Source organism: Danio rerio, chromosome 20, assembly GCF_049306965.1.
Source record: "Danio rerio strain Tuebingen ecotype United States chromosome 20, GRCz12tu, whole genome shotgun sequence".
Taxonomy (NCBI): domain Eukaryota; kingdom Metazoa; phylum Chordata; class Actinopteri; order Cypriniformes; family Danionidae; genus Danio; species Danio rerio.
In genome coordinates this window covers 45,741,774-45,763,897 of record NC_133195.1, presented here as the reverse complement: position 1 = coordinate 45,763,897, position 22,124 = coordinate 45,741,774, and the positions used below count along the sequence as shown (strand labels likewise).

Sequence of the window (22,124 nt, the reverse complement as noted above, 5' to 3'; positions counted from 1 at the left end):
TGCATGTCTTTGGACTGTGGGGGAAACCGGAGCACCCGGAGGAAACCCTACGTGAACGCAGGGAGAACATGCAAACTCAACATAGAAATGCCAAATGACACAGCCAAGGCTCGAACCAGTGACCTTCATGCTGTGAGGCCAAAAAGAAAGCTTAAATTTTACCGTACACCACACTGCTTTTAATGCCAACAGCAGACATCTTTGTCTGATCTTTAATGTACAGTATAGCAATCAGATCATCCTGAGAATTCAAACAATGCTGCACAACTCTTTTCTAACAACACAATAATAACTTATCTACAAATACTAACCACTAAATAAAATCAATGAGTATGGTTATTTCACCTTTCAACATGATCTATGGATCAAATTGATGTAGTACAATGCATTTATGCTGTTACAAACAGGGAATGCATGTGAGTGGACTGAAAAGAAATTAGCTCAACTATTAGTAACTTTAGCGTCACATTTTTAAAATGCCATATCAAGAAGAAAAATGCTGTAAAAGATATGAGACATTATTGCAATGGTCAAACTCATGCATCTAGCAATTGTTGAGAAAAAAATAAAAAGCTATGAAAACCGTGTGGTGGAATGGAAAATGCATTCTGTACATAGACCACACAAAAATATGAATGGCCTCCAGGTTTGTACAGTGAATTGATTACAAGTGGTCATTCGAGACCCATTAACATTTCCAACAGATAGTAACATGCATCCAAGAGGTCTCTTGCAATCTTTTCGGACTGACACTCTTCTCTTTTTTCAGTATGGAAAGTAATCAGGAACAAAATCTTTGAAACATGTTAAATTTGACTGTTTAGGCAGCAGTTTTGAAAATATTAGTAGAAGTAGTAGAACTCCACCGTTTGACCTTGGTAAATTTTATTGAACATGATATAAAATCTGATGTTTGCATATGTATATGCTTACCGGTCACTTTATTAGGTACACCTGGCCAACTGCTCGTTACCGCAAATTTCTAATCAGCCAATCACATGGCAGCAACTCAATGCATTTAGACATGTAGACATGGTCAAGACGATCTGCTGCAGTTCAAACCGAGCATGAGAATGGGGAAGAAAGGTGATTTAAGTGACTTTGAACATGGCATGGTTGGTGCCACTTGGGCTGGTTTGAGTATTTCAGAAACTGCAGATCTACTGGGATTTTCACGCACAACCATCTCTAGGGTTTACAAGAATGGTCTGAAAAAGAAAAAATATCCAGTGAGTTGGAGTTCTGTGTGCACACATGCCTTGTTGATGCCAGAGGTCAGAGGAGAATGGCCAAACTGCCAGCTGATAGAAAGGCAACAGAAACTCAAATAACCCCTCGTTACAACCGAGGTATGCAGAAGAGCATCTCTGAACACACAACATGCTAAAGCTTGAGGCGGGTGGGCTACAGCAGCAGAAGACCACACTGGGTGCCACTCCTGTCAGCTAAGAACAGGCTACTTCCTACAAGAAAACGCGCCATGTCATAAAGCACTAATCATATCAAACTGATTTCTTGAACATGACAATGAGTTCACTGTACTCAAATGGCCTCCACAGTCACCAGATCTCAGTCCAGTAGAGCACCTTTGGGATGTGGTGGAACGGGAGCTTCGCATCATGAATGTGCAGCCGACAAATCTACAGCAGCTGCGTGATGCTATCATGTCCATATGGACCAAAATCTCTGAGGAATATTTTCATTACCTACTTAAATCTATGCCATGAAGCATTAAGGCAGTTCTAAAGGCAAAACGAGGTCTAACCTGGTACTAGTAAGGTGTACCTAATAAAGTGGCCGGTGAGTGTATGCTAATAATATATTCTTCAAGAATAAAAAGGACATCTAATTATCGCATATGTACTGTTTGTCCCAGCATACCATCACATCACATATGCATATATTCTCAAATACAGCAAATGCATTGGCTGTTGGGCTTTCTGTCACAGTCAAATTGTGTAAATGATCAATTTTCATGTTTTGGTAAAAGAATTTTGACCCTAGTATAATTTTGTGAGAATGCTCACTGCAAGTATAAGTGAGTAGCATTGATATGAAAGGTAAATCGGGGGCAAAAGTCTTTGAAGGAAAAGCATGGAATTTGACCGAGGAAATGCAGCAATGCTGAAAAATGTTTCTTAAGTATGCACAAACTACACAGTTTTTTGTATTAAGGTGGCAATTTTTATGGAAGGGGATATAAAGTCTGATGTTTGCATATCCATGCTATTTTCACTATGGTATTCATGAGTATTACACGGCTCTCTGGAATTCTTAGTTCTGATTGATTACCCAAATACTGTACATACATTCACATTCATATACTTATCTGTAATGCAGCGGTTTTTGACGCCATCTTACACTCAAAAGATTACACCTGCTGTATGTTCAAACTACTTATTTATAATAAGTTAAAACCCAGCATTTTTGACAGTGTATGACTGAAGTAAATAATTGGTTAGTTTTCCTTTCTGGCAGCTTTGTGTTTAAAGTTTAAATAATCTATTACACCTCAGAACAATGATTTGTGTCACAATCACCAGCAATCTAGCAGTTGCAGATTACTAGAGAATAACAAATCTGTCATGGAACGGGACTTCAAATCCCATCATGCAGCTCACACACACACACCAGTTCCAGTTCTCTCCCTGATTGCACACATACAGCTGGAAAAGAATCATAAACTGATTACATGGACTATTTCCAGAAGAAATGAATTAAAATAATATAGGCACTTATAGACACTTTGCAGCTTTCTTTTTAAATTATAGTAGGTGTATATGAAAATAGCGTAGGACCGTTTTTCAGTGTTTTGCTGGTAATGTCTTTAAATAAATAATTAGGTCTATTTAATTATTCATTTATTATTCATGTACAGTAATTGAGACATGAAATGAGATAGTAAAATATAAATCAACAACGAAAATGTAAATTAAAACTGTAAATGAAAAAGCTTATTTCTTATTTATTAGTCCTATATGCCCTCTCTATATTTAGGCTAATACACTGCTTTATTTATTTAGGCCTACTTATTTGTATTTATGTTTGTACTTTCATTTTAGTTGTCTTTTATTTCATTACAGTGATAATAAAGCTTGTTAACCAGTTTTAAATGATTAAGAAATTAGTTCTTTCTTTCATTGTTTATCTTTATTTACATGTAGCAGAGTATTTACAGCTACTGTATAGGCTATTTCTGTTTGTTTGCATCCAGTCCCTTTGTGCCCCCTGGCGGCATATTTGCAAACTGCACTTATACCTAAAAACAGGTTCATACTCCTTTCGAGTGGCGGCGGTACAAGGCGTTGCGGTAATGCACATATTAAAGTGTCACCTACTGTATATTCACCACTCTCTCACACACACATTGCTGAGTCTTATTGTATGTTTACCTGTAAAGCCTGGTTTGTACTTCTGTGTCAAGTGACTGGCGCAACCACGGCGCATGCAGCGCACGTAGCTGTGCATTTATACTTCTGCGCGCTGTCTCTGTTGGTCTGCATTAACACTTCCGAAACACTAGTTTGCAGTGAGGTGTTAATGTGTCTCTGTGTCGAGTTTCTTCACTGCTGTTTTGTTTTTTCTGAACGCTTCCTGAATGTACAAGTGGCTTAAACTCGCTCATTTTGAGTCAGGAACCAGCAGACATACAACAACTTTAACTATGAGGTAAACACAAAACAAAACTTTCCCTCCGGAGCTCCTTCACGGGACTCCACACTTGTAAACAATCGCTCTATACATTTAATTAGCCTACCATACATTTAATAAGCAAGCAATAAGGCAAGAAAAAGATGCGGATCGTAACTATGATTTTAACTGTAATCTGTGTGATTTGGTACAACATTGAAGTTGAATTACCCAGTTTTGGTATGATTTGACAAAACATCCCATAATGATCATGTATGAGGTCAGGAGGCAAAGAATGGATGTCTTTTGTGGCTTTTTAAATGCATTCGCTCACAAGAACATCCACACTTTTGAAAGCAAACCAATCAAATGCAGTTTTGACTACCTCTGAAGGTGGTCGCCACCATTCAGACAAACGTGCCTTACACACATTTATTTATACTGAATAGTGCAATCAATCAAGAGATGTGCATTCGAAAAATCTGATGTTCACATATCCTTGAACAGCAATTGTTCTGGTGCTTTTTTCATGAATTACCTCCTAAAAGCCATGCTTCTCAGAGGCCAGAATCTTTAGGTTGTGAAAACCTTTTTTTGGTTAAACGTAAAGCGATGATCTTTTACTAAAAGAAACGTGATTTATTTTATTGCGGAAACATGTGGTCCCCCTCAGCCCCAATGGCCCCTTATAAATAAGCCACAGAAACAAAAACTTCAATAGAGGGTTCACAGACCAAGGACACGTCTGCCCATGTGCTCTGCAGAGGCACAATCAAATCATCTTATATTGTGTTGTATTGTCCACCGGGTGCCCTAATCGCCCCACCGGAGCTGAAAAACACAAAGCTAGTGCTTCGTTTGTCAGCTAACCTTTCTGATCCCAAACGCACATACGCACGTGCTAGTTGTCTCACCTGTGAGTTTCAATCAACCAACACTGATAATGTTTTAGGAGCCCATTCATGACTTCATAGTGCACAAAAAGGCTTGGCCCGAGGGTGTTCTCCACTACCCTGAACCCCTCGCTCAGCCCCCCCTGGCTCTCAGCTGTCTCCCAAATCATGATGGACGGCACATGACCATGACACCGCACCCTAGCGCACCACTATCCTCGACCATCGCACGCCTTTGTTGGAAGAGACTGTGTGTTGTTACAAGCGGGACACCCTAATTTTAACCGCTAATGGGCCCGGCCCTGCCTGGATCTGAGTCGCTGCCAGAAATAACCCACCCTGACAGTCATGGGTTTGACGAGGAGTCAGGACTGTTGCCAAAACACATTTGAGCTGGGTGGAATTTCTTGCCCCTGTGAAAATGAAGTACCAATATCTTTCTTCTCGATTTTTGTTTGTCCCTACGTGTTGCATTCGCCCATATGATTCAGCGTACAGTATGGATCAGTTTGAGTAGGGATTAGTTTCCTGTACACAAAACTTTTGAAAAACGCTAATAAAAAACGTTTGTTACTCCGCTATCAGTGATATTTTTGATCTTCATATTCCTAGATCATTCAATGTAATTTATCTAGGAGATATTCCTATTAAACTTAAAAAGGAGGATAGATATCTATTTAAGATATTATTGGCAACAAGTAAAAAGCAATAACCTAAAAATAAACCCAAACTAAAGACGAATGGTTCAAAATAATAGCAGAAGTTGAGGAAATGGAAAAAATGACAAGCAGTTTGATTTTCAAAAATCTCTTTTTGTGGGAAATGGAGGAAATGGCTGGCTTTCTCCACAACGACAAATATAAGTTTCCATAATTTAACATTTACATAATTCTAGAGGTTGTGGATCATTGAGAGAATGTTTGTTTTATTTCATTTTATACCTATTCTATTAATTTATGTATTTTTTTGACAAGGTTAATTTAATATTTTTATGCACGCTCATATGGGCGAGGCAGTGGCGCAGTAGGTAATGCTGTTACCTCACAGCAAGAGGGTCGCTGGTTCGAACCTCATCTCAGTTGGTATTTGGAGTTTGCACGTTCTCCTTGCCTTCGCGTGGGCTCCGGTTTCCCCCACAGTCCAAAGACATGCAGTACAGGTGAATTGGGTAGGCTAAATTGTCCGTAGTGTATGAGTGTGTGTGAATGCGTGTGTGGATGTTTCCCAGAAATGGGTTGTGGCTGGAAGGGCATCCGCTGCGTAAAAACTTGCTGGATGAGTTGGTGGTTCATTCCGCTGTGGCGACCCCTGATTAATAAAGGGACTAAGCTGACAAGAAAATGAATGAATAAACGCTCATGGCCACTTTATTATATATATATAACAATATGACTGTAGACACACTATACAAAAAACACAGTTCTGTCTAAACAGCTCCCAAAACAGTTTTTTCATTATAGGTGCCCATTATATATTAAAAAAAATAAAAATTGTTGGAACCTCATAACCTATTAAATTAAGTTAAAGCGAAGTAAACCATTTGTTGTGAAGACTGTAATGCCTGGGATCACACACAGGATCGCAGGATTTGCAAAAGATTTAATTTCATTAACAAACACTTACATGAAAGACCACGAGAATGACATGGGGTGAAAACAGACATCAACTGAGAATACTGGACAATGACAAACTGAACACAGGGACTATAAATACACAGGGGATGATAAAACTGATCGCACACAGGGGTGGGACACAGGTGAAACTCATGAGACTAACTGGTGGCGGGAAAACAGAACGAAAGGAGCACATGGTGAAGGTCACATGATGAAAACAAACACATAAGGAACAGAACCTGACAATGACTTTTTGTCTTTTACAGTGTGCTTATGCTATGTGGAAATAATGTTAAAATTCAAATGCTAAGATAGTTTTAAAGTAACACTAATTCAACCATGTGCTTCATCAACGATTCATTTCAACACTTTAATGATAAATCATAAATTAAAATAAAAGAAAAACTGAACTTCATGCTGACATTAACAGCTCATTCTCTGATCTGGGTTAATGACATGCAGGCAAACAAATTGAATCTATTTTTAAATATTTAAATCAATATTTATTTTTTTATATGTTTATTTTATTTTTATTTTACAATATGATGCAATGCACGGAAAATGACTCAGTGGTTAGCACTGTCTTCTCAAAGCACTTTCCCCCACAGTCCAAAGACATGCAATATAAGTGAATTGGATAAACTAAATTGGCCATACTGTATGAGTGTGTGTGTGAATGTGAGAGTGTATGGGTGTTCTAGTACTGGGTTGCATCTAGAAGGGCATCCGCTGCATAAACCATATCAATCAATCAATCAATCAATCAATCAATCAATCAATCAATCAATCAATCAATCAATCAATTAATCAATTAATCAATCAATCAATCATTCATATCCACATCAATCGGTTCATTCCGCTGTGGCCACCCTCGATAAATAAGAGACTAAGCCGAAGAGAAATGAATGAAAGATGCGATCATATATCTTTAAGTTTCCACCAAAACTCCCAGTCTCATTCATTAGGCCTAAAGAGAAGAAATATATGTTTATACACTCAAAACAATTAAGGAGAAATGCTGCAAACCTCTAAATAATTCCTACATGGATTGTCATGTTACAATAGCAGCGGCTCATTGTAGTCTCTAGTACCAGAAAGACTTCAGAGTTCATTCAAATAGCAGACAGAGAAGAACGCGCTTTCTTCCATGTTACGGTTTATTTGAAATGATGCTCTAAACAAGCATCTCAGACGTAAGCTCTTTTATAAACTAACTAATTGGATGTTGGTGCTTGTATACAGAACAATTTGTTCAGGAGAACAGTTTTACAATAATAAAAAAAAAAAAAACACTTGAAAATGTCTTTCAGAAAACGGTTCAAGTGCCCTAAACATTACCCTGATGTGAACTGTAATGCATGATGAACATGTGCCGATAAATCCCAAGTAAATTTAATCAAACTCATAGCGCAGTTCAATCTACAGGGACAAACCTTGATGATTTCTTTAAAAGTAGTGCTTGTTCTTCTGCCAATATTCATTTTTTAAGCAACAACAAACAAAGAAACCATCCCGACTGCATGCATGTGCATGTGAGACGGATCAAACGGGAGATTTCAGATTGATCAGTGCTGTAATTCTCCAACAGAGGCACATTAACATTTTGCAAGTCCCTGAACTTTCAAGGCCTCCGAGCAAGAAACTCTGCATTAGTCCTTTCTGCACCAGCTAGGATAGCCAAATAGCTCCGAGTTATTCAAACATCAATTTAAATAGCTGGCCTTGTGATTCTGAGCGGTAAGAATAACTTTAAAATGAATGGAAATCGCATTTAACAAAACATAATGACACTTGTGCGAGCTATTGAGTTTGATATTTGAATGTCTGGCCAGTGGCTTATTTTCAACAATGGGGCAGGAGAAAGTGTTTTTCTAAAAGGACGCTTTAACACTGCCCAAATGAAATAATAGAAGAACTTGGCAAGGATAAATAATCAGCTTCTGTAATTAAAAGTTGACCGTGAATGAAAAAGTAATTAAAAATTATTCTTGCTGAATAGAGAGAATTTTTGTCTTGTCTTATACACACACACACACACACACACACACACACACACACACATTGCAGCAATAGCCAACCTGTGCATTGACTTTTCAAAAAGGTTTTAAGTGACTCTCAGAATACACAAATCAAAAACCACATTATGTATTTATACTTTTGAAAATCAAAGCTTATCGAATACTGCCGCATTAATTGTTTTGTGTTTAGTGATAGTTATATGAACACATGTATGTTTACACTATATACAGTTGAAGTCAGAATGATAAGCCCTCCATATGAATTTTTTCAAATATTTCCCAAATGATGTTCAAAAGAGCAAGGAAATTTTCACAGTATGTCAGATAATACTTTTTCTTCTGGAGAAAGTCTTATTTGTTTTATTTCAGCTAGAATAATATCAGCCAAAAAAATTTAAGGTCAATATTATTATCATTAGGTCATTCTGTAATACACACACTAAGAAAAAAAAATGTGTAAACAGTTTTCCATATTTTTTCATTCATGTTTTTTATTTTTTATTTATTTATTTCGTATTCAATTATGGGAACTTGATATTTCCTCCGAAAAGTTTTGATGTAGAAAAGTTTGAGAAAAATGGACTTTGAATGACTATTGAATGTAATGTAATGTAATGAGTATTTATATAGTACGTTTATTTTATTGGCCATACATCCAAAGCACTTCACTATCATGAGGGGGGGGGGTCTCTCCACACTACAACCTTTTAAATTTGTATTTATTTGAAGAGGTACTGTATACGCTGTCTGTATTTGTGTTGTACACTACAGTACAAAAGCCTGGTAATAAACTGCAAGAACGTTATCTGTTATTTTACTGACTTAATTCTCCCTATATTATTTCATATATATACACACACACACACACACACACACACACACATACACACACACACACACACACTCACACACACATACATATATATATATACAGTTAAAGTCAGAATTATTAGCCCCCGTTTATTTTTCCCCACAATTTCAGATTTTTTTCAACACATTTCTAAACATAATAGTTTTAATAACTCATTTCTAATAACTGATTTATTTTATCTTTGTCATGATGACAGTAAATAATGTTTTACTAGATATTTTTTAAGACACTTCTATACAGCTTAAAGTGACATTTAAAGGCTTAACTAATCAGGTTGACTAGGCAGGTTAGGGTAATTAGGCAAGTTATTGTATAACGATGGTTTATTCTGTAGACTGTCAAAAATAATGTAGCTTAAAGGGGCTAATAATATTGACCTCAAAATGTTTTTTTTTTATTTTAAAACTGCTTTTATTCTAGCCAAAATAAAACAAATAAAACAAATAAAATACTTTCTAACATATTTTACATATTAAACATATTTTATAGTTTAATTGGGAGAAATAAACATACATTATAGATGCTACTAAAAACGTCTGTGAGTAATAGTCTAAACTATAATGTTTAGAAATGTGTTAAAAAAAATCTGCTCTCCGTTAAACAGAAATTGGGGGTTAAATTAAACAGGGGGGTTAATAATTCTGACTTGAACTGTATATATACGGTTCAAGTCAGAATTATTAGCCCCCTTTAGATTTTTTTCTTTTTTAAATATTTCCCAAATGATTTTTAACAGAGCAAGGAAATTTTCACAGTATGTCTGATAATATTTTCTTCTTCTGGAGAAAGTTTTATTTGTTTTATTTCGGCAAGAATAAAAGCAGTTTTAAATTTTTTAAAAACCATTTTTGGGGCAAAGTTATTAGCCCCTTTAAGCTATTTTTTTTACAGTCTACAGAACAAACCATTGATATAGAATAACTTGCTTAATTGACCTTCCTAGTTAACCTAATTAACCTAGTTAAGCCTTTAAACGTCTCTTTAAGCTGTATAGAAGTCTTGAAAAATATCTAGTAAAATGTTATTTACTGTCATCATGGCAAAGATAAAATAAATCAGTTATTAGCGATGAGTTTTTAAAACTATTATGCTTAGAAATGTGCTGAAACAATCTTCCCTCCATTAAACAGAAATTGGGGAAAAATAATAAATAATAATTAAGGGGGGCTAATAATTCTGACTTCAACTGTATATGCAATATCACACAAGTAGCAGTGCACTGTGGCTGTATATCGGCACTGTTGAAAGTATATATATATATATATATATATATATATATATATATATATATATATATATATATATATATATATATATATATATATATGGAGTTTCAAACAACTTAAGCAACTGTTAAACCACAAAACTACAAAATTCAATATCTAAAGTTGAAAAGGCAGTTTTTAGTCATTAAAATTTCCAAAATGCAATTTATAACTGTAAATAAACAAACAAACAAAAAAAAAAAAAGAAAAGTGAAACATGAAACAGGGAACCTGTTAATTAATTGTTCACAGTGCACTACTGAAAACTACTAGAAAAAATCTGACCCCTGTATAGTCAATGTATAATTTGCACACTGCTGTGCTGTATATCATATGTAGAATTCAATATAGTGGAAATATAATTTATTGGCCCATGCTCTGTTTAACATTGCGATATATGAGGGCCATGAAGAGCGTGTCTAAAGCAGTGAGGAGGGGATGCCTGAATGGAAACACTGTGTGTGAATCTGGGAGTTCACTGTATATACTGACATTCGAATGACACTGGGAGACGAATTCACAGCTGACGCAGTGGTCTCAGTGAGTGAAGAGTTGATCCAGCGAGCGTGGATTTCCACATTTCCTCCTCAGTCTGGGTCACCACTTCATCACTGATGAAAAGAAGCAACAGGTGCGTCATGCGCTTCTCCTTGGATGACAGCAATTAAAGTCGGGTTAATTTATATGGAGCTTTATACAATGCAGATTATTGAAAAACTTTACATAAAGTTGAGGTAAAAATTGTTAGCCCTCCATCTGAATTTTTAAAAATATTTTCTAAATGATGTTTAACAAAGAAAGGAATTTTTCACAGTGTTTCCTATAATATTTTTTTCTTCTGGAGAAAGTCTTATTTGTTTTATTTCGGCTAGAATAAAAGCAGCTTTTTATTTTATGAAAACCCTTTCAATGTCAATGTTATTAGCCCCGTAAAGCAATATTTTTTGTGATTGTCTACAGAACAAACCATCGTTATACAATAACTTGCCTAATTACCCTAACTTGCCTAATAAACCTAGTCTTTAAAGGTCACTTTAAGCTGAATAATAGTATCCTGAAAAATATCTAGTCAAATGTTATGTAATATTTAATAGTTTTTACTAGTATTGTAACATGTATCAGCTATGAAATATGAAATCTAGAGAAAAAAATTATTTTAAAAGCAACGTATGTAATTTTCAGCATTTATGTACTGAATTTAAAATTTATGTAGAGAGAGGTCATGTTTGGATCTCAACCCAAGCTCATTCTGGAAACGTAGCCCCGTGGACGTTTCTGGAAACCGCGATTTACGTGGCAGGAGGTACGTAAAGGCCGCGTTTGTTTTTTTTCGAGCGAACGCTGCGGGGCGGTGTGGTGCCGCTCCGCCCCTCCGCCCCTCCTCTTCGCGCTCGCCAGCTGACGGCTCGCCTCCGAGTGGAGGGCTTTCCCGATGCAATCAGTCACAGCGTTGCGTCGGCGGAGCGGAGGCCCCGGAGGAGGAGCCGGAGCCGGCCGCGGTGGACGACGACCGGGATCAAGTCCGGGGAACAGCAGGTTCCGGAAATCAGGTAAGACGAAAAACGGAATCCGAAAAATAAGGGCGAGAACACGGCGGGATCCGAAAACGCGGTCGAAATCGAAGACGAGGGCTTTTGCTTTCTTTTTTTTCCGATCCGGCGGCTTTTCGCGCGAGAACGGCGTGAACGCCGCGCGCTCCCGGGAGGCGCCTGAGACGCGAAAAAGCGCGCACAGCGGCCTCTCGCGGATTCGCGAAAAACAAAAAAACGCTCGAATACGTACCTCCCGGGACGAAAATCGCGGTCCGCAGAAACGTCCGCGGGGCTACGTTTCCCCAATGAGCCCGGGTTGTTGGATCTTCTATTGGTCTCACACAATCCTATGATGCGATTTCGCAGGTCAGAGTTCACCATGCTTGAATTTTACAACATATCGACATGCAAAACTTTTCGCATGAACTTGCATTTTCGGTCTGTTACATTTGTTTGAGTGTGAATAGAAGTCTATGGGGGCGAAAAGTGCAGTGTGACCGCAGCTTAACTCACAACGGCGTACATCATTTTCTTGTCGGCTTAGTCCCTTTATTAATCCGGGGTCGCCCCAGTGGAAGGAACCGCCAACTTATCCAGCATATGTTTTTACGCAGCGGATGCCCTGGTACATCCACAGGTTGCGGGTACATTCACAGGTTGCGGCTACATTCACACACACTCATTCACACACACACACTCATACACTACGGACAATTTAGCCTACCCAATTCACCTGTACCACATGTCTTTGGACGGTGGGGGAAACCGGAGCACCCGGAGGAAACCCATGCGAACGCAGGGAGAACATACAAACTCCACAGAGAAACGCCAACTGAGCTGAGGCTCGAACCAGCGACCCATCGACCTTCTTGCTGTGAGGCGACAGCACTACCTACTGCGCCACTGCGTCGCCCCCAATGGCGTACAATCATATTTAAAATTCAATATAATGGAAAAAATATTCATTGTCCCAGGCAATGTAACAAAACAGGAATTCGCATAATTCAATTCATCTTCGTTAAAACTGGCTGCAATGAATTGATTCAGAATTTCGACTCAACGATTGAATTTGGTCGTCACACTAAACCGAAGTCCTTATTTGTTCATGCATTAGGTTGAAACAGCACTACTCTGTTTGAAAAGGAAAATAAGTATTACTTTTTTATATATATTATTTATCTATAAAATTTTATTTAATATCCCTTAGAACAGTGGTTCTCAAACTGTGGTACGCGTACCACTAGTGGTACGCGGGCTTTCTCCTAGTGGTACGCGGAGGAATCGCCAAATAATGAAAGAAACAACACTTTTAATCCTTTGATGCGTAATATAACATCGATGTGATCAGCATTGGCTGTTTTGTGAAGCGTACGACCACAACGTTGTGCTTAGAATGTTTATTTTAGTGCTTTGTGACATAAGCTGCTGAAAATCAGTTTCCGAAGTTTAAGAATTGATTCTGAAGGGTGATTTGACTCACATGAAAAGTAGCCAATCACAGTCGACCTTTTCTAGTCGCGTGAAACGTAAGGGCGGGACAAAGGCTTTCTGTGTTGCAGAGACAGAGAAAACAACTTAAAAACAAAAGTTTTGTTGGAATAATGCTTCTCGGATGTTTTCACTATAGAGATATCTAGCAGAGTAATTAAACCGCGGACATATTTCCTGCCTATTTGATGATCTACAAACACGTTTCGCTCTCCGACAGCCAGTCGACTCGCCTCTGACCTGTCACTCCTCTAAATACATTCTGAATGGCGGCGCAGGAATGAAGGTATTGCGCAATTACTCATTTCTGCAAATGTGGCGAGTGCTTTATTTTAACACGAGAGAGCGCATTCATGTACGCAAATCGCTAAAACAGATATGCTAGCTCCTAAATAGGCTTTTTTTTTTTTCAAATGAACTGCAAGTCCTCTCACGATCGCCTGTGTACTCAGATTGAATACAATCGCGATCTCTCCACTATTAAAGTAGACATTATTTATCTTTATTCCTTGACTAAATTTAGTCAAAAGTATTCAAAGTTATCAAGTATTTAGAATTAGATTGATGCATGATCGATGACAATGCAAATTGTCTTCTTTTTCTTATTTGGCTGTATTGTGAAGTGAAACTTACTTTTAGCAAAGGTGGAACTTATTTCTTTACGACAAAAGAATTATGCTGGAATGTTTCTGGATGAGGTATTTGTGTGATTTATACATTTAGCTGTATTCTGATCTGTCTTAAAGCATTACAGGTCAAAACAATTCGTTGTTACTTATTGTTTATTTATCAAAATTAACAATAAGGCTCTTAAAGCACTGCTTTGATAAATGTAGTGTTGTCATATGTCAAATACCTCAAGTAAAATGAAGTCATTTGTTTTATTTTTTTACTGACAGTGTACTTGTATTTTTTTTGTATTTTAGATTAAGATCAAGTGTAAAATAAAATCTACATGTGATGTACAGCTATTTAAGAAACAAATTTGCCATATTGTAAAAAAAAAATAGTGTAAAATATGTAAATAAAAGGCTAAATTAAAATATTTTTACCATATACTTTAGTTAAACCTTTCAAAGCTTGAAAATATTGTTTAAAAATGGGCAAAAGTGTCTCTATGGCCTTAACGATTATGTGGTAGTTTTGCCAGTGCTATTGAAAAAAGATTAATTGTCATGAAAGGAAAAATCGACCATACTTCCTTTGTTGGTGCAAATTCCTATACATGTAGCTTTGAGATTTAAGCAATTAAACCATTCAATCAGGTTTACACTTAAAAAAAGTGATTTCATAATGAAAATCTGATTATTTTTTTTTCAAAAGTAACCAACTAGTACTTTTTAAAAGAGTACTTTGTACTTTTACCTAATATTAGTATTATTTACTAAAATTTGTGTTATTTTAGCAGCGTAATAGTATTTTTCCTTGAGTACAAAAAAGATTTCACAAGCATTAAGTGCAGGTTTATTATATTATTAATATATGATTAATAAATATTATTATTATTGTTATTATTAATGTTTTTTATGTGTATCTATTCCTATGTAATGTTTTATGGGTTGCAGAGAATATATTTCAGGTCTTCAATACATAGCATGTCAGTCTTTAAAAAAAAAAAAATAGGTGCTGGAATTGATTTTCATTAGGCTGTCCCTGTATGAACCCTGTCATATGTACATTTAACATTTCAAGATTTGTCTAAAAGTGTATGAATATGACATATAGCCTATATTTATGAGGTCCAAGCATTTCTAGCTTTTGATGAATAGGCTATTATGAATACTTTAGATTTAAGTGCAGCAGTTTTCTTTTTACTTTTTAAGAACAGCGCCATTTTTATGAACCTTTAAAAGCACATTTTAACTAAAACGTTTTTTTTTTTTTTTTTACCTGCAAGCACAGTTAATGTTCAGACATTTAACATTTAACATTTAAAATGTTTGAAGTGACTGACAATAATACATATTCTTAACAATAGGAAGTAATCTGCATCGTTTTTAAACTGTGCACACCTGTAGCTGCTTAATTAGGCCCACAACGCTATTTTTAATACTGGTTAAAAAATAGCGTCGTAAGGTGGTACTTGGAGAGACAATTTTTTTCTAAGGTGGTACTTGGTGAAAAAAGTTTGAGAACCACTGCCTTAGAATTCTACGAAACAAAATAAAAGTCTTCATATGGTGCTTTTTATTTTACAAAGCATTATTTGCATTAGTGATGTATTTTTTAAGCATCATTTTAATTTGATCACTTTTTTTAAAGGTGCCGTATGTAAGTTGTTGATTCTAAAGCATAAAAATACCATAATATGTTGGCAGATATTTGAGAAACATGCAAAGTGAACATTCCTGTTTATCTGAGAAACAAAGCTGAAGTCAGATATTCTGCCTTGAAAATGTGCATTACGTGCCAGAGCATCTGTCTTTGTTTTGGTCCTTTTAACCCACTCAATCCTACTTTAGCCAATTATATTTCAGCACCCCCGGGTTGCCTTGTTGGAAAACCGCGTATTTAATTAATTCATTTAGAAAGGCTCTCAAAGTGTGCGACCAAAATGTGACCTCCGGTGGGCAGTAGCAGACTTTGAAATAAGTTCCACACGAGGAAAAGTTATTTGGCTGTTTGCACCAAACGAAACACAACAGAAATTGAATACAGCCATTCAGAAGCACAGAATATGCACTCACTCACAAAATGGTAAGGTTTATAATCTAATAAATTAATATTAAACATCTTTAACATTATTAAACCACTGATATGTGCTGGTTTTAAGTCACAGTTCTAACGTTAAAGTTCAATATCAAGACCTGAGGTGAACTATCTGCTGCTCCTTTCAGTAGTAAGGCAATAAATGTCTGTTAAAATGGCATTCACACTCACATGGTTAGCATTTAACACTGAATAAAGTACATGAGGTGTACCTGAAGAGATCATTGTCAAATTTTACTGTTGTTCAGAAGCAAAAAATAGAAGCCGTTTCTAATATATCAATTCCAGATATTGGTTAGAACAAAAACTCCTTTTAATATGGAAATGATTCCTTCTATCGTGTGCTGTTGCTTTCATATAGAACACGATTTAAATCAGCCCTAAATCAGCCTTTAGGCTCGATAGTCAAACTCGCTCCTGTTGGTCCTCAGTCTGGAAAACTGCGCTTGCATTTGTTTTGATCCAGGAAAGCAATCCCTAGTTCAACCACTGGGTGTCAAACTTACATACTGCACCTTTAATGACTCTCAAAGTGCTTGTAGTTGTTCACTTGCATTTTTCAAATCCCTAGAATAAACAATATTGTAAGCTTTTAATTTAACCTCTAATATATATGCACAGCTCAGCCATTGATACACTTCCGGTGAAAGGTTCTTTTTACAGCATCGAAGTTGTAATGTAATACCAATAAAATCTGTTAAATAAACTTAAGCATTCATTTACTTGATAAAGTGTAAAGTGAGATAAAAGACCGCTTAAACATAACCACCAAAAGCGCAATAACTCCATTGAAAATACTATGGTAAAATAACTTTCCATATTTTAAAGAGATGGCGTGGACATTTTTTTCTTTTTGTCTGGTCTGAGACCTACTATATATTCTTTCACAATCTGACAGTGAAGATCCCTGATTTTTAAAGAAATCAGGCAATTTTGCACGGGATGACAGTTCACTGTCTGTGAGCATATACTCCACTCCTAAATCTGACCTTTTCCCCTCCACAACAACTATTCTGCACTGAAACGACAAGCTCTGGTGGTCTGAATAGTGGCCTGAAATGCTTTGTCCATACGTTGTGCTCTTTCTGAGGATGGGACAGGTGCCACTTTAGCTCTCCTTAAACAGACACTCACTGTTTCGTGTTGCGCAGGCAGCGGACCCCCCTCTCTTCCCTCAACAGTTGCGCTGGTGGTCACACTGTGTGCAGTGGTTCACTTCCATGTCACAAACCCACAATTCACTTCATCAGCAGCACATGGAGCTCAACTGTTCCTCTGACCGCAATAAAATCACTTCTGTCCTGGAGCTGCTCCACAGTGACTCATCCTTCAACTGTGACTTTTGCATTAAACTCAATCAGTTTTAATTCATTTGATTCAGATTTATTGCGATTAATTGCATGCATAATAACAATTTGTTTTGATCTATAATTGACTGTGTATTTATATATAGAAATATTCACAGTACACATTTAAATAATGTCAATGCAAACTGTTAACTGTTTTAATCTATATCTATACTCAAGCATTCTACAATTATTTGTCTAAGACATAGATATGCATTGAAAAAAATTATACAATATAAAAAGCCATGACAAATTATGACTGTATGTTATTTGAACTTAATTTAGAAAGTTAATCAGTTTTCAACTTATTTTTTAGGTTAAATAAATTTTAACTTGATGATTTACAGCAGGTCAGAATTATTGATTCAAGTTAAAATTACTTGCAAAGTTAAATTGCTTCAACTTAAAAATGTAAGTTAGCAAAATCTTTAAAATGTGATAAATATGTTATTTTTCTAGATAAAGATGATTGACTTGACATGGCCATATGCAAAGTAGGGATGCCAACGATTAATTATTGATTAGTCAATGGCTGATATATTTATGTAAATTGATACAACTTACTGGTCATCGATTAAAGGGATAGTTCCAATAAATAGTTAATTTATTCTCCACTTTTCTAAACCTGTTTGAGTTTCTTTCTTATGTTAAATTGTAAATGTGTTTCTTAATTACAGTTTGTCTTGCTTATAGTCTAAATATATAAAATCTTAAATCAAGAAGCATATTCTAGATGTATTTATTTAGACGAGTGTTTGTTTTTAGGAAATAATAAGTAATTATTAAGTGATTATTTTCTTAAAACAAGCAAAATAATCTGCTTTGGGAAAAGAAAAAAAAATCTTAATTTGAACCAAAAAGTAGATTAATTTACTAACCCAGAATTGTATTTGTTAAGCACAGTTTTAACAACGTTCATTGACCAATGTGCTTTACAGCAAATAGACAGAAGGGTAAACAGAAAACAACAAACAAATTAAGAAACACTCACATTTCCTAAATTAACAGCTGAACGGCTTTGAAAACTTAAAAAGTCTTTAATCTAGACTTATTGAACTTATTGACTTATTATTCTTATTGAAACCCATGGGGGCCGCAATACAGAAAGGACCATATCCATACATTTAAAGGGACACTTTTTTTGGAAATATTCTCATTTTACAAGTTCCAGAGTTGCTGTAAACAGTTGAGTTTTACCTTTTTTGAAGCTAAATTCTGGGTTTGGTTGGAGCACTTTTAGCTTAGCTTAGCATAAATCATTGAATCGGATTAGCCCATTAGCCTCTTATTCCAAAAAAATTACAAAAAGGGTTTAAATAACTTGCCTTTTTAGCTTGACGGTTCTGTAGTTACATCATGTAAGATTAATCCTCGATTATTACGCCAGAATGAGAGTATAGTTCCTAGCCACATCTGCCAAGATAATACACAGGTAGCAAATAATTCAGGTCCAGATCTGGCATAAATCTGGCACAGCAGGCATTCATCCGACACTGGCATACAGCATGTGGGTGTCTTTAAGGCGGCACACAATACTTGGGCCAGAAGTAAACGCAGTAATTGGCCCAGATGTTAATAAGTGATATGTGAGCCATGTAAGTTTGGCCTTCACACATACCAAAACTTCTCTGGCCTAGCTTTGGTCCACACAATCAGCCTTTGCTTGGCCCACATGCCACAGTGAATTACAGTACATGGCTGGATCAAGTCTGGCTTCCAGACAAGGGCCAAACATGGACCATATCTGGGCCAAGTCTCAGCCATGGTAATAACTCAGAATTGGGCCAGATATGTTGGTGTGTCATGACTGCAATTAAATTGATAAACCCAAGAAGCATTGAGCTTTAGGCACGTTATGGGCACGTTTTTTTCTTGAAGCGAGCTGATTGGTAGAATCTTTTTCTTTACTCAAAAATTATTTAAATGTGGGTCAGAATAGGTAAAACTTATGTGGCCCACATATATATTTTTAACATATGGGCCAAATACTACATTTGACATCTGGCCCAAGTCTTGCGTGCCGCCTAAAAGACGGTGCAACTTCTGCCAAACCTGGACAATGTTTGGCCCACATGCTGCATGCCAGTGCTGAAGCTTTATGCCAAATCTGGGCCAGAATTCTTTACTACCTGGATATCTTGACCCACATTTAAAATACAATTTTATTATTTTCAAATAAAGAAAAAAACTCTACCAATCGGATCACTGCGAGAAAAAGCACACCCATAGCAAGCCTAAAGTGCAACGATCGATGGGTTTATCAATTTTATTGCAGTTGTGACACACCAACATATCTGGCCCAGTTCAGGCTGTTATGGGTTATTAACTTGGCTGAGACTTGGTCCCATATATGGTCCCATGTTTGGCCCTTGTCTGGAAGCCAGACTTGGTCCAGTCATGTACTGTAATTCACAGTGGCATGTGGGCCAAGCAAAAGCTGATTGTGTGGCCAGATCTGGGCCAGAGATATTTTTACTTTTCTACATGATGTAACTACAAAGCTTTAAATAGGAACACAAATGAAACTCTTAAAACAAAAAATTGAGTAAGTTGTTGATCTAAATGTTGAATTCGGTTCACTGATCTATGCTAAGCTAAGCTTAAAGTGCTCTCGCTAGACCCAGAAATCAGCTGAATATATTCAGAAATTGTAAAACTCAACTGTTTAACCCTAGCGAAGTTGTAAAATGACATTATTACCCCAAAAAGTGAATGAATGAAAGAAATTATGTTGTAGATGTACAGACTTCAACTACAATGAACACCCTTACATCATATCCTCACCCTCATGTAGACTTTCCTTTAACACGTTTGCATCAAGCATGAACAAGACGTTGAACAAATGCGCTTTTGCACTGCAATCCCACCATGAAACATCCCCATTTGCTTGAAACGTTTCCACATCCTTTACTCAAGTGCGTGTTTACATTCCGTTCTCTCTTCAACTTGCCTTGACAATGTCTTTGCGCTCTCTTTCTCTCATCTCCTTCCCCCTTCCCCTTCATTTTTGGACGTATACCCAGGCAGATTACCTGCAAATGGATGACTGGGGGGCCAAGAGGTCTCCTCTGTCAGCGGAGGCACAAAAACAGGAGACTCCTTTATTCTCACATATTCGAGAAAAGAGCCTATGTTGAAAAGTGCGGGCTGGTTAGAGCCGTAAGTGATGTGCCCTGATCTTCCCTGTTTCATTAGATGTGTTGAATGCACTGTTGTTTCAGCAGGTTAGGTCCTATTAGCTGGGTGTTAGCACTCAACATTTCCTTGTCCTTAAGCTATTTGGGTAGAAATAGAAACCTTGTCGGGTTACACAGTCTAAAACCCCCATTGTTTGAGAGCTGTCACATCAGAAATGGAGAGTTATTGCGCGCTGAAACTCTATCTGCGAACAGGTGTGAAAGCGCTAAACTTGAGGAGTGAGCCGTGAATTTGAGTGGAATTAGGAGCAATTAGTATCTTATTTATTGCTATGCTGCAATGTTAATTGGAATATTTTCCCTGCAACTGAATTTTGAGGTAAAGACATGACAATATTTATGCTTTAAAATATTATGATACAGTTGTACACACAGTCCTGAATTATTAGCCCCCTGTATATTTTTTCCCCAATTTCTGTTTAACGGAGAGATTTTTTTTAACACATTTTTAAACATAATAGTTTTAATAACTCATTCATTCATTCATTCATTCATTTTATTGTCGACTTAGTCCCTTTATTAATCCGGGGTCGCCACAGCAGAATGAACCGCTAAATTATCCAGCAAGTTTTTACGCAGCGGATGCCCTTCCAGCCACAACCCATCTCTGGGAAAGTTTTAATAACTCATTTCTAATAAATGTTAATTATGTTAATGCATAAATGTTAATTGGGCAAGTCATTGTATAACGATGGTTATACAACTAATTAAAAAAATATTGCTAATAATATTGACCTTAAAATGTTTTTTTTTTTTTATTAATTAAAAGCTGCTTTTATTCTGGCCGAAATAAAAAAAATATGACTTTCTCCAGAAGAAAAAATATTAATGAAAATACTGTTAAAAATTCCTTGCTCTGTTAAACATCATTTGGGAAATATTTAGAGAAGAAAAGTCACAGGAGGGCGAATAATTTTGACTTCAACTGTTTATACATATACACAGCGCGGAAGCATTCACAGATCTTTAGTTTATATGAATGTTTCCTATAGGATGCTATTCTATATTTGTGCATAAACATTAGATTATTAAGTACCACATCCAAATCAAGAGCTAATCTAACAAAATAATTTAAGGTAACGGTTCAAAAATGAGCAAACTCAAATTAATATGTGGAGAAAAAATTGTTGAAATTTTGTTTTTTTTCCCCCTGAAATATTGTTTGAATTCAGATGTATTCCCTTATATTCCTAAAGATGTTAGGTGACCACACTATTATTTTAATAAAGGAAACTGTTAAATAAAACTGTTTTGTTTTCATGTTTCATTTATTTAATTTATTTTTACAGGGACAATGTACATGACATGTTGTGCCATAGTTAGCTATAAAGCTCATTTACATCTGTAGTCCCTGGGCAGAAAGTTGTAACAAATTTAACAATATAAACAAAATAGTACAGTACACACTTTCAATACACCATCGTCAATAAAATGAAGTCAAATTAGTGGTTGCATATTTGATTTTCTTTAAGCAAAACTTTAAGAACAGTTTTAAAATTAACATTTTACACCAAATATATCAAAACATGACAGTTCATTCCGCTGTGATGACCCCTGTTAAA

At 36.3% G+C, this 22,124-nt stretch overlaps 1 long non-coding RNA gene across 10 annotated transcripts in view; it reads right to left on the bottom strand.

Moving 5' to 3' along the window:
* The window catches only part of LOC137488687 (uncharacterized), a 149,975-nt gene that overhangs the window by 63,653 nt on the left and 64,198 nt on the right, over window positions 1–22,124 (bottom strand). For 3 of the 10 annotated variants that reach the window (XR_012396041.1, XR_012396037.1, XR_012396038.1), the window contains exon 4: window positions 10,783–10,901. The exons of the other annotated variants lie outside the window; for them this stretch is intronic. This is a non-coding gene — a long non-coding RNA (uncharacterized lncRNA). The remainder of the gene's footprint in view (window positions 1–10,782; window positions 10,902–22,124) is intronic. 10 annotated transcript variants of the gene reach the window in all.